The sequence below is a fragment of the Solanum lycopersicum genome, chromosome 5 (genome assembly GCF_036512215.1).
Source record: "Solanum lycopersicum chromosome 5, SLM_r2.1".
NCBI classification, from domain to species: Eukaryota; Viridiplantae; Streptophyta; class Magnoliopsida; order Solanales; family Solanaceae; genus Solanum; species Solanum lycopersicum.
In genome coordinates, this window is record NC_090804.1 from 20,857,146 (window position 1) to 20,871,021 (window position 13,876).

Below are 13,876 nucleotides of genomic sequence, written 5' to 3' on the forward strand. Positions count from 1 at the left end.
AAAATGTAACCATTATTGAGGAAGTCTATAGATCACAAGGTTCCAGTCTTCATAGCTTCACCCCAAAATTTTCTAGGAATATTTTTTGCGTGACGCAAGCTTCAACAAATTTTTGCTAGGCATTTGTTATTCATTTCTGTTAGTCCATTTTGTTTTTGCGTATGTAGACATGTTAACTAATAGCGTAATTTTCAAAATATTTCAAAAATTTAAAAGTGAGGCATATTTCTCGCCATTGTCAGTTCATAAAGGAAATTCTTACCAATTTCTCCTACACCAACCTTTCTAAATTCTTTGAATTTTAGAAATACTTCAGAATTCTCCTTTAAAAAATAAGTCCACATATATCACAAATAATCATCAATGAATATCAATATATATTTCATCCCACCAATAGAGAGTTACTTGACGGGGTCGAACACATCTGAGTTAGTTAACTCTAATGGTTCATTGGCTGTATATTTCGAATCCTAATACGATAGCTAGTGCATTTTGCCATATTTACAACCTGCACACACTATATCCATCCTTGCTGAAAGTTAAAGAAACCTTCAAGATTGACTTTTATATCATGATTCTAAGTTTAGAGTAGCTAACGTGACTCAACCGCATATGTCATAAGTTCATGGTCTCATTCTTCCCTGTCTTGTCCATATATGTGGTTTCTGCCAACATTATCTAGACATAGTTTAAACTTTCCCCTTCATAACGGACTCTTTTTCAACAACAAGATCATTGTATATTCTTACATCATGCATACCAAATAGAACATAATTACTTGAAGATGTCAATTATGCGACTGAAAGAAGATTTTTCTCCATACCTAGGTCATGATAAATATATTTAATGCAAAATTAGATCAACATAACTATTTGGAGGTTTAATAGTCTTACCAATGTGATTTATCAGTAATTTTGTGTCATCTGTTGCCACCACATTACGACTTTCCTTGTACTCGGACAATTTTTTGCATCTTCTTTTTATTAGAGTAGTAAAGGTCAAACATTGGTTAGGACATGGACTACTGGTCTCATTGTATAGACTTTGTCAATCCTCCACTCATGAGCTAGCTTTAGATTGAGTTAGGCCGATCAAGTCATTTCTTTACATGGTATCAGATTCATGTCTATCCTCATTTAGAACCATCTCTTCATTGCCAATTGTATTTAAACCAAGTAAAAATGTCTTTCTTGCTTGCTTTCTTTATCGGCTCCAATATTTTCACAAATTAAGAGGCACCATGCCATTTGATCAATTTTTGCGGGAGAAAGCACATGAAAAATCACTAGACGAAAAAGGGAACGATCAATGTCTGAATAATATGAATTGAAGACCATCTAACCTATATTTTCCGATCTTAAGAAAGGATGAAAGCCCGAAAATAAGTTGAAAGAAGAAGAGAAGTATAATTATGACCATGAATTAGCAATATTGAAGTCCATATATCATTACTACTTAATTAATGGAAGTACAATTTGATATTCAATATCAAAGGAAATAATTAATTATATTGATGATCTACTCCCCTACTTGAAATTTTAAGGACATACATTGATGGCTAAGATTTAATTTGTCACTGTTGCACCACATTTTCTGAATTGTTTGGGAAATGTTTGAAGGATATTGTCGTGAAATGATCCATCTCTTTAATTAGGACATTCCCGGGGACTATTATGCAGTTGACAATCATGGTGTAAACAATGAGCATAACGCAGCTAATCACTAGTCCTTAATTCTTCATTCTTAATTTTAAAGACTCATGTAGTATTTATGATTTTTTTGAAGCATCTGTTTAAATTTCATAGATTAATTTAAAAATTAGTTTTCTTGCAACTTTTAGTATAAGTGGAAATTTATTTAGAATTAAGTTCATGAAAAGTAATTTTGATATTGAATTTCTTCGTTTCCGTTTTAGTTTGGGAAAATGGTCTAAAAGATACTTCAATTTTGGCCGAAATTAATGCTACAATACCAAACTTTATGGAGGACTTTTTGCCCCCATGCAAGATTTAATAGTGTAATTTAATGGTACATATGTGCCCGTCTGGACATATTACGATTTATAATTTTTATGCAAGATTTTCTATGTCCACATGAGCACATATATACCTTTAAAATACACTGTTAAATAGTGAAGGGAGTAAAAGGTCTTTTCTAAAGTTTGGTACCATTATAACAATTTCGGTCAAAGTTCTGATATATTTCAGACCATATTTCCTTTTAGTTTGATGTCTTTTATTTATCAAGTTATACAAATAGATATCATAATTAACCCTCTTTTTCAAGGAAGGAAAATAAAAACAATAGGATCAGAGAAGAAAATAGTCATAAGCGTGAAGTAATTTTGACTAGTTTACTCTTTGCTTTGTTTCAATAAATATTCACTTTATTTGTAGATTTTTATCATTTACATCACTTGAATTAACCTGATAAATTGAAGAATATATTAAATTGAAGATGATATTTTGAAGTAGTGGTTAAAATTTAAAGTTACTCAAATAGTTCTCAATCAATTTTTCATGGAGTTCATTTGTTGAAGTTCATAGAACGATTATCTAAAAACGAAGTTCATAGAACAAATGAGAACAAATCATCTAATAGTTTCCCTTATAAAAAGTATTTAATAAGTTAATAAAATTTTATAGTATATTTTATATACATTCACTAATTAGCAATTTACATTTATATTATGTTGGAACACTAACCCCCTAATTTGCCTAAGGAACATGTTACTTTATTTGTGTTTGTCGAGTACTCGCGCTCCATTAAGTAAAACTTAGTAATAACACAATATATTATTATGGAAAAGTCAGACTTATAAATAGTAAGAAATCATCACCTACTCCTCTCGTCTTTAGAATTTGACTCAATTTCACAAAACTCTGAGCCTAAATATATATATATATATATATATATATATATATATATATATATATATATATATATATATATATATATATATATATATATGTATATATATATAAAAGATGATTTTAGAAACCATGTTCTGATGCCGATGAGGTTGGTGATTTCAATTTACATCGACACCATTATTTCTTCTTCGATCGCTATCCATAAAAACCCTAAAATGTTTATTAGGGTGCAACCATCAAGTTGAGAGAAATTGGATAGAAGATTTAAAGGAACACTTAGATAAGGTACAATAGGATTGGGGAAATGGTAGGAAAAAAAGAAAGAAAAGGTCCTTGCCATAACATTGTAATATAACTGGTGTACTCTAAGAAAATAATTTCCACAGAAAAATAACAATGGAGTAATCATATATTCAATGAATTAATGACCTCACATAGAATTGCCACTTTAATAGAGTCACTCTCCCACTAAACCAGTAACTAAATCCTACTAAGCTAACTCTCATAAACTTTAGGTTTACTCTAGAAAAAAATAAAACTCCCACGTTCCAATAAAATATCAAACTAACAACTAAGTTAATAAAATAACTATACTGCAGACTCGGTCAAATCAAACATGGAATGATGTTTTCAAATTTAACATTCCTCCTCAACATCAAATCTTAGTATTAACCATGGCTACCTATTTTTTCAAGACCAAGATCGTTGAGAGTGACACTCAGACTAAACCTCCCGTGGGGGAACAAAAATTAAAACTCAAACCTAGGAACTAGAACAAAACAAAAGCATTTAACTAAAAGAAAATGAAGTTCCATCAACTCCAACAAGAGTCCTATAGAACTAAACTAAACAATGCGGAAGAAAATAACACATAGGACCTAAAAGTCAATGTACAAAATCTTCTAAAGTTCAACAAATCTAAACAAGAAGGGATGGAACTCCAATCCAATGAACTAATAAACTTACTAAAGCAAATGACTATGTATGAAAATGGTTGACACATATGAAAGAGAATTCCATGGCATCCTGGAAAAGAATTGTTTCACCCTTGAATTCGAAGAGGGGATCACTGATTTTCTAAGCGAGTTCTACCAATAGACGCTTGAAGATGCCATGTACTCAACAAAAATAGAGCAAGTGCAGTAGCAGTACACGATGCATAATGTACTGGTAGGATCACATGACTATCCCACTAAGTGCAACATAAGCAAGTCAAACAACCTTAGAATTACACGTATGTATATATATGTATATATATATATATATATATATATATATATATATATATATATATATATATATATATGTATTTATAAACATTATCAACACCTTACAAACAACGATCAACTTCACATTTTTCAATTTATAATTATTAAAGTAGTTGGTCATTTCATGAAACCCAAACCCAAATTGTAAGTATATCGGAAGATGGTACCTGATCTCATAGTAATGCCTAGACATAGAAATTCGATCCCATTTTTATGTAGAAGTGTGGCAAACAATCTCAGTTAGTTATACTAAAACGTGGCAATCTGATCCATCAACAAGCCACAATAACAAACACAAGTAAACTTTCAAGTCATACAATCAAGAAGTGATTTCATGACATATAATCATTCGTCAATCTCATTTTCCACAAGCGGGATCAATAGTGCAACAGTAATATATATATATACAAGTATCATAATGAAACAAGAACATACATACATCACACAATCATAAAATCACAACCATCACCTACCCTAAAAATAATCTTGAAAGTCAAATAATTTTGATTTTGCCTATCTGATTTCTTTCCGCTTGTTCTAGGTCTACGAAAAATCATAATAACATGAGAATTAGCAAATAATCGCTATTTACCTAAAACTATAACAGTTCTATGAACCATAGATCATATCCATTCTCCCATGTATCCAATATAGGGTTGTTTCCACCATAGAATCTATATCAAAACTCTACCCCATAAAACTTATCATTCTATTATGTTATACGGATCAAAAAAGGATCCGGGGAGTGAAAATTTTACCTTTAGCCTCAAGAATGATGAAAAATGAATACGATTCGCATTGGTTCTTTCCTTAGCTCAAAAAGTCAAAAAGTGCATATTAAGGTTGTTTAGGGGTTTATTAATGACCTTACGTCACATCGATCCCACTACAACGACCCTCATCTGCTAGACAAACAAAATCCCCCAACCCACCCACGACGGGTTATGCAAGGCAATGAGCTAATTAAAGAATTTCAAATTTCTCATTTCAAAACACACCCCTGATCAACGACGCTCAGAAAGAACCCTATATGCTAAGATTGATTTTAGGAGTTCTACTCGTCCAAATTAAATTTTATAAAGTCATACGGGTTCTTTAACAAGTTATCTAACTACTCATGCAATCAAAATTATAACTAATTCACCCAACTCAATGACATTGATTTTGTCCAAGTCTGGTCTAGGTTGGGAATCTCAAATTACTACAAAAAAGTTTTCTAAACCAAAAATTTCCCAGTTGGCTCTTCTATAACGACGGAATGTGACCATTACAATAGATACTAATTTACCCATCACTCTCCCCCAAGTGATAAACTTAGGATTTATAAGCTAACGAAGGAATGATTAGTAGCCGAATCGGTGAACAATTAGAAATACTTATCTCTTATGTACCTTTCGATTTCCCAAGTAGTTTCATGAACTGGATGATTCTCTTATTGAATCATCAGAAACTTAATCCCCTTGGTCCTCAACTTGTGCACATCACGCTCTAGAATTGCAATCTGTCCCTCCTCATATTGAAGCTCCTTGTCTAACACAATTGAGTCTCGCTTAATGATACAATATCCATCTCCATGATACCTCTTCAACATGGACACATGAAATACCGGATGAAGAACTGATAGATTAGGGGGTAAAGCCAATCTAACACTACCGGTCCAATACTTTCAAGAACATCAAAGGGACCAATATGTCACAGACTTAGTTTTCCCTTCTTGCCAAATCTCATCACTCCTTTCATGGGTGATACCTTAAGAAGAAAATTATCACAAGTTTGAAACACCATGTCTCTTGCCTTATAGTATGTATACTTCTTTTCTCTACTCTGGGTTGTTAGAAGCTTAATTTGAATACTGTTTACCTTATCTTGAGCATCATTCACTTAATCAACCCCCCAAAGGTTTCACATCTCCAGCCTCAAACCATCCGATGGGTGGCTACATCCCCTCTGATAGAACTACTCAAATGGTACCATATCTATGCTGTAGTGATAACTATTATTTTAAGAGAATTAGTGCAAGAGTAAGGAATTGTCCCAATGCCCTCCAAAATGAATCACACATGCCTTCAACATGTCTTTGTCACTTGAATAGTCCTCTCTGACTGCCTGTCTGTTTGTGGATGGAAGGTTGTACTATAAGTGAGTTGTGTGCCAAATTTATCATGCAATTACCTGCAAAACATGGAAGTTAATTGGGTGCCACAATCTGAGATGATAGAAAGGGACACCCCAAGAAACCTCACTATCTCTTTCACATTAACTTTATCCAGAATAAAATTGGTTGACTTAGTCAATCTATCAACCACTACCCAAATAGAATCAAACTACCCAAACGCCTTTGGAAGACCAATCATGAATTCTATGGCTATCCTTTCCCATATCCATTCTAGAATTGACATTATTTGAAGTGTCGCATGCCTATGGTGTTCATATTTTTCTAGTGTGTGATTTTGGCACTTCAACACAAACTGTGATATTATTTTCTTCATGCCCTGCCGCCAATAAATTTGTTTCATATCTCTATACATCTTAGTAACCCCAGATGGATAGAATATTGTGAACCATGAGACTGCGAATAATTTCTCAATGAAGTTATGAACTCTAGGAATACACATTCTCCCTTTAAAATTGAGTACACAATTCGGATAAAGAATAGTTTATTGTGTCTTACCAATCATTGTCTTCTTTCTACACTCATCTAAATTTTCATCTTCAAATTGTTTAGCCTTGATCTCCTTCATAAATTTGGCCCTTACTTCAATACTAGATAAAAACCAACCTCTTTATAACATGCCATAGTACATGAACTTAGTCTCTAAGGTCTGAATTTCAGTAGCCAAAGGTCGCTTGGATACACTCAAGCAAGCTAAGCTACCCATACTCACCGCTTTTCGACTCAAAACGTGTGTTACCACATTAGCTTTGCACGGATGATATTGAAAGTCACATCATAATTTTTAAGTAACTTCTTTAATACTTGTTGTCTCAAATTCAGATCTTTTTGAGTGAACACATGCTGCAAACAACAATGATTGGCAAACACTTCACACTTAATGCCATAGATGTAATGTCCCTATATTTTAAAATCAAACACTACCGGTACAAACTCCAAATCATGCGTTAAATAATTCCTATCACACACCTTCAATTGACATGATGCATAAGCTATAACTTTATTATCCTACATCAACATATCACCCGAACCAGAATGTGGAGCACCACAATAAACAATAGAATCCTTACCTTTCGACGGTGATGCTAGGATAGGTGTGGTGTTCAAGAGAGTCTTGATCTTTTGAAAGTTCTCCACACATTTTTCAACCTATTCAAAGGGTATCTCTTTTTTGGTAAAGTTAGTCAAGTGTGTGTCAATGCAAGCAAAATTCTTGACAAAACACCAATTATAGCTAGCGAGTCGCACAAATCTCTTAATTTCCGTCACAAAATTAGGTTGAAACTACATACTCCATAAATGCAACCGATTTCAACAAAATTTCACACTTATAAAATTTATCATAAAACTTTGTTTTCTAAAAATACGAAAATCAATACAAAGATGGTCGGCATGCTCTTCCTCACTTTTCAAATAAACCAATATATCATCAATAAAGACTATGAAAAAAGAATCAAAAAAATGTCTTGAACACCCAATTCATTAAACTCATGAAAGTTGCAGGAAAATTGGTCAAAGTAAAAGACGTAATAAAAAAACTCAGAGTGGCTATTGTGAGTATTAAACTCTTTCTTTGGCATATTCTTAGGCCTAATTTTCAATTGATGGTAAACCGATATTAGATCAGTCTTAGAGAACACTATTGCACCTTACAATTTGTCAAAAATATCATCTATTTGTGGAAAAAGATACTTGTTTCGGATAGTGACCTTATTAAATTGTTGGTAATTAATACACATTCTCATGCTACCATCATTCTTCTTAACAAACAAAAGTGGAGCAACCCATGGGGAAGCACTAGGTCGAATAAATTCCTTATGAAGAAGATCTTGGATTTGAGCCTTAAGCTCTCTTAATTCTGCCATAGCTGTGCGATATGGAGAGATGTAAATGTGATGAGTACCAGGCTCTAAACCAATGCAATAATCTATATCTCTATCCAGAGGCATACCAGGCTAGTCATTAGGAAACACTTCACTAAATTCAGACACCACAAGAATAGACTCAATAGATGGAGCTTCACTCTCGCCTAATATGATCCAAATAATCCAAAAAACCCTACTATACTAATTTACTATCCCAAATGGATTATCTTATCTTAGCTTGCTTAGGCTTGTACACCTATTCCAATTTCAATTTTTCCCTTCCCGAAATTTCTAGATTTATAAACTTAGTATTAAAATTTAACACAACGTAATAGAGGGGGACAACCAAGTCATTCCTAAGATTATGTCCAAGTCACCCATATCTAAAATCACCAAATCAGCCCAAGTTTGAAAATCCAGAAACAGAATAGGACAAGCACGATAGACATGGGTGACTATGACTAACTCTTTAGCTGGGGTAAAAACACGAATACAAGTATCAAGAATATCAGAAATCATATCAAATTATGAGGAGAATTGCAAATATACATACGAATAAGTAGAACCCGAATTAAATAACACATTAGTCATTCAATCGCAAACAAAATTAGTACATGTGACTACTATGCCGGTTGCCTTTACCTTATTCTTGACGGAAAAGCATAACATTGACACCTCTCATCTTGATATGTTACTTCTCTGCCTGATTGCGCGTTACCCTTACCTTTTTACCATTTCTTCTACCTCCATTTCCTCGCTGATTACCTTATCGCCCATCTTGTGGACGTCTTCTACAAATTTTACCATTCATTGTGGGTACAACTGCTTAAGATGACTTTTGCGCAGAATCAAACACACGCAGATGGGGGCTACCCCTCCTCATATGCCCAGGTTCCCCCAATTGTAGCAAGTATGAAAAAAATATAGTTTGCTGCCCGTCAAACGTGCAACTCCTTGCTATCCTGAAAATTATGAGATGGAGTTCCCGAGAAGTTACCTTTAGAGGTGGGCATAGCAGACTCAATTGGATTGGCTGCAAATGTTGGCCTCCCTTAACCCTGAATAAGAACCTTGAGAGTTTCCCGAACTCTTGCCCCTTTATCCCAATGACCTAGCCTTACCATCTCGCCTAACTCCTTGTACTATCTTAACATAGTTTTTCACCTTATTAAAACTATTACTTGCATGATTCATATGAGCATAGAATACTTGTAATTCAGAATTTCTTCCTCTGATCAACAAAGTAATTCTCTCCTCCTATTTAGTAACAAACTGCATGTCATATCTAGATAAATCATGAAACTTGGCCTCATAAGAAGTCACATACATACCACCTTGCTCTGAAGCCATAATATCATCCTTCTTGGTGATACCTAAAAGTTCTCGGCACATATTTTTCTAAGAATAAAACATGAGATTGGGTCTAAGTGAGTGGAGTTAATACTAAAGATACGCACTCCTTAAACGCTTTCCATCACTGCTTTGCCTAACATTCAAGCTGGAAAGACACAAACTCAACCCCATGATGATAATCAATACCCAATTTATGAAGCCTCACATAAAAATCCAAGATAAACACATATGCATCCTCACTCTCAAAACCAAGAAATACTAGAGGTTTTATCTTCAAAAACATATTCAACATGTCATTCTCATTAACAATCATCACATAATCGAACAAAGGATGGAAGAAATCATTGTTACCTACGTTTTCGTACTCCTTTGATGTAATGACAATAATAGGAGGATTGGCGGGAGCTTGAGCTACTTCAACACGTGGAAGCACTCGAGCACCAACCAATCCCTTCAAGAACAACATAATCTGCTTAGCTAACACTAGATTGATGGGAGGAACACCTGTAGTCTAATCCTATACCTCTTAATCTTGTCGAATTTCCTCAAGATTCTCAATCCTCAATGTCAACATTCTCCTCTATCATTTCATGATATGCAGGAAGGTTCTCATTCATGGGATCATTCTCAACATGAGCTCTATCCTCAATAGGTTCTACTCTTCCACGACCTCTTTTCCTAGATCTTCTTCTACCCCTTCCTCGACTGCAACCTTTCGCTGTCGATTCCTTAGCTGGAGCATTGATGGTAGACAAGGGGCCTAACAAAGTTGTATGTAGTGCTAACCATCCGCGGACAGAAGAGCGAATGAGGGGAGATGCCAATGAGAATTGACAGATACCAATAGAAATCAAGTTATAGCACGAAAGGAGACAAGAAAAATATAGAGAGTTCATAAAGTCATGTAGCCTCTCGAATAAAAGTAAAGGTGTCCCCATACGGTTCCACTAGACTCTACTAGACTTGTTTGTGTACATCAATATAACCGAACCTAGGCTCTGATACCAACTTTTTCATGATCTAGACCATCGTGAGTGACACTTACACTAAACCTCTAGTGGGAGAACAAAAACTACAACCCAAACCAAACAACTAGAACCAATCTAAAGCATTTACCTAAAATAAAATGAAGTTCCCATAAGCTTCTAGAAGAGTCCTAAAGAACTAAACTAAATAATGTGGCAGAAAATAACAACTAGGACATCAAAGTCATTGTACCAAAAAACCTATGGTTCTACAAGTCTAAACAAGAATAGATGCAACCCCAGTCTAATGATCTAATCAACTAACTAAAAGAAATGTGTATGTCTGAAAATGGTAGACATATACGAAAGAGAATTTAATGAAAGCCCTTATTTGAAGCGACGATCACTAATCTTCTAAGAGAGGTCTATCAATATCCATTTGAAGATTTCCTGTACTCAATAAAAATAAGATCAAGTGCAGTATCAGTACACAATCCACAATGTACTGGTAGGATCACGCGACTATCCCACTAAGTGCAACATAATAAACTCAAACAATATTACAATCACATATATATAAATATATAAAATATTATGAATACTTACGAACAACGATTCAAATATCTCAATTTCCACAATTACATCAAGTAGTTGGTCCTCTCCAAATATAAACCGTCAACATATTAGAATGTTGTACGCTATCCTATTGTTATCCCAGAACGTGTACATCCGATCCCATTTCTATGTCAGAAAATGGCAATCGATCTAGTTAGTTATGCTGGAATGTGGCAATCCAGCCTATTAGTTATTTTATATCTTTTATTGAGTAATTAAGCCATGTACTTTCCTGAGCTGCAACTTTTGTTGCTCGATAAACTGCTTTTATTATTGTCAATGACACTATTAGCTACCCTTTATCGCACCAAGAAATTACCTCAACTCAAAACTTAAACACAAATCAAGTAGTTGAACGAGGGGTATCACAATATCCTCCATATTTAGAGTAACAATATCCAAGCAGCTTGCATTATTAAACTTTGTTATACAAAAAAGGGATAATGCCAAATTACCCCCTCAACCTATGCCCAAAATCTCAGAGACACACTTATACTATACTAAGGTCCTATTACCCCCCTTAACATATTTTATTAATAATTTTTTACCCCATTTTGACCTACGTGGCACTATCTTGTGGGTCCAACAATGGTAGACTTTTTTTTTCAAACTAGTGCCACGTAGGCTAAAAGGGGGTAGAAAATTACTTGTAAAATAAGTTCAGGGGGGTAATAGAACCTTAGTATAGTATAAGTGTGTCTCTGGGATTTCGGGCATAGGTTGAGGGGGTACTTGTGCATTATCCCTACAAAAAAACCGTAATCATTTGTTCTCTTTACATATCTCAACATTTGACGAATTCCATCCAAATGAGACCTCTTTTAATTTTGCATGTAATGACACATCACACCTACCGCGTAAAAGATGTCGGCTCATGTAAAAATTAAGTAAATCAAACTACCCACCAATTGTTGATACATTGTTGTATTTTTAAAGTTGTTCCTTTCATCAGCACACATCTTAACATTTGGATCCTGCGGCGTTGAGGTTGGTCTTCAATGGGACATCCCAAACTTCATCAATCGATCTTTGGAATAATTTTGCTGATGCAAGAAAATTCCTTCTTAACTATGATTAACCCCCAAAAAAAAAATGGTTGAGATGTTTGAGTTCCCATGTTTTAATAAGTTGTAGCGCAAAAATTTCCTCCTCCATAGACTTAATCCACTTTGGATATGGAATGCCTCCTCAAAAGTTTCTGGTTCCTTTTAATTTTCATCTTCTATAATGGCAACATTGACAAACTTTGAATTTTGCTTTCTGAACCTTCTTAACCTTCCAAGTGATGGTGGTAAATGTGCTCCAATTAGCTCATCTTTTTCACCTAGTTTTTAGTAGATACAGTTTGCCTCGGATTTTAAGTCACGTCTTCATCAATATCGTCTTCATTAGCTTCACCTCCATCTACATCTTTGCTCAACCGGATATGATAAGAGTCCAACACACCTTACATCTACCTTACATCTGACTCCTTATTTGAAGACCTCGACGCAAAAACTTCATCAAATATCACATTACAAGAAATATAGCACTTTCATGGTGTTGGATCGCAACATCACCACCTTTTTCGTTGACAGTCATCCTTATGAAGATACACCTAACAACCTTTTTATATATCAAGCTACATAAATGTTAAAATAAAATACATATCATACGCATCCTTAAACATGAAAATAGCTAATAGAAGATTTCATATACCACATCTTCTCAAAAGGTGAAAGAAAATATAACATTTGTTAAGGAAGTCTATTGATCATAAAAGTTGCAGTCGTCATAGCTTCCACACAAAATTATCTCGGGATATTTTTTCGTGAATCGGGATCTGATATATCTTTTCTAGGTGACGATTCTTCCTTTCTTCTACTCCATTTTATTGTGGCATATCTGGACATATGAACTGATGGAGTATTGGACACTTTTCAAGGAATTCAAAAAATTTATGTGAGGTACGATACCGACCAACATTAGTTCGCAAACAAAGAATTTTCTAACCAATTTCTCTTTCAACTACCTTTTTAAATTCATTGAATTTTGAAAATATCTTAGACTTCTCCTTTAAAAGTTGAGTCCCCACGTACTTGTAAAAATAATCAATGAATGCAAACATGTATTTAATCCCACTAACAATGAGTTTCTTGACATGGTGAAACATATTTGAGTGAATTAACTCTAATAGTTCTTTGGCTATATATTTTGAATCCTGCTACGACAAATGATTCTTTTCCACACTGACAGCCTACATATATTACATACGTCCTTGCTAAAATTTTTTAAAGACCTTTCAATATTGACCTTTTCATGATGATTCTAAGTTTAGAGTAGCCCACTTTACTCAACCAGATGTGCCATAAGTCCACCATGTCATCATCAATTTGAGGAGGGATGTTAGCATGATGGACATCTAAACAATTGTATATATTAATGTAATTATATAGTGATATAAATTAGCATATAGATTTGTTGTAGAATCAAAGGAATAAATGTGATAGAACAACTTATTTGGAGGGATAGCAAAGAAGATTTAGAGGGATTGACTAGCAGATTTGTAGAGATAAAACAACTGATATTTAGGGATAGGAATGACAGATCTTTAGGGATTTGTAAAATTTATTCTCTCTATATAATTGAAATACTTTCACATGAGGCATTCATCAAAGCTGACCGAAGGTATTCTTGAGAAACTCTAAATGACCTCATTTGTTCATGAATATCTCTCTCGATTTGAGAAAATTGCAAATCGAAATTGGGGTATGCTACCTCACTA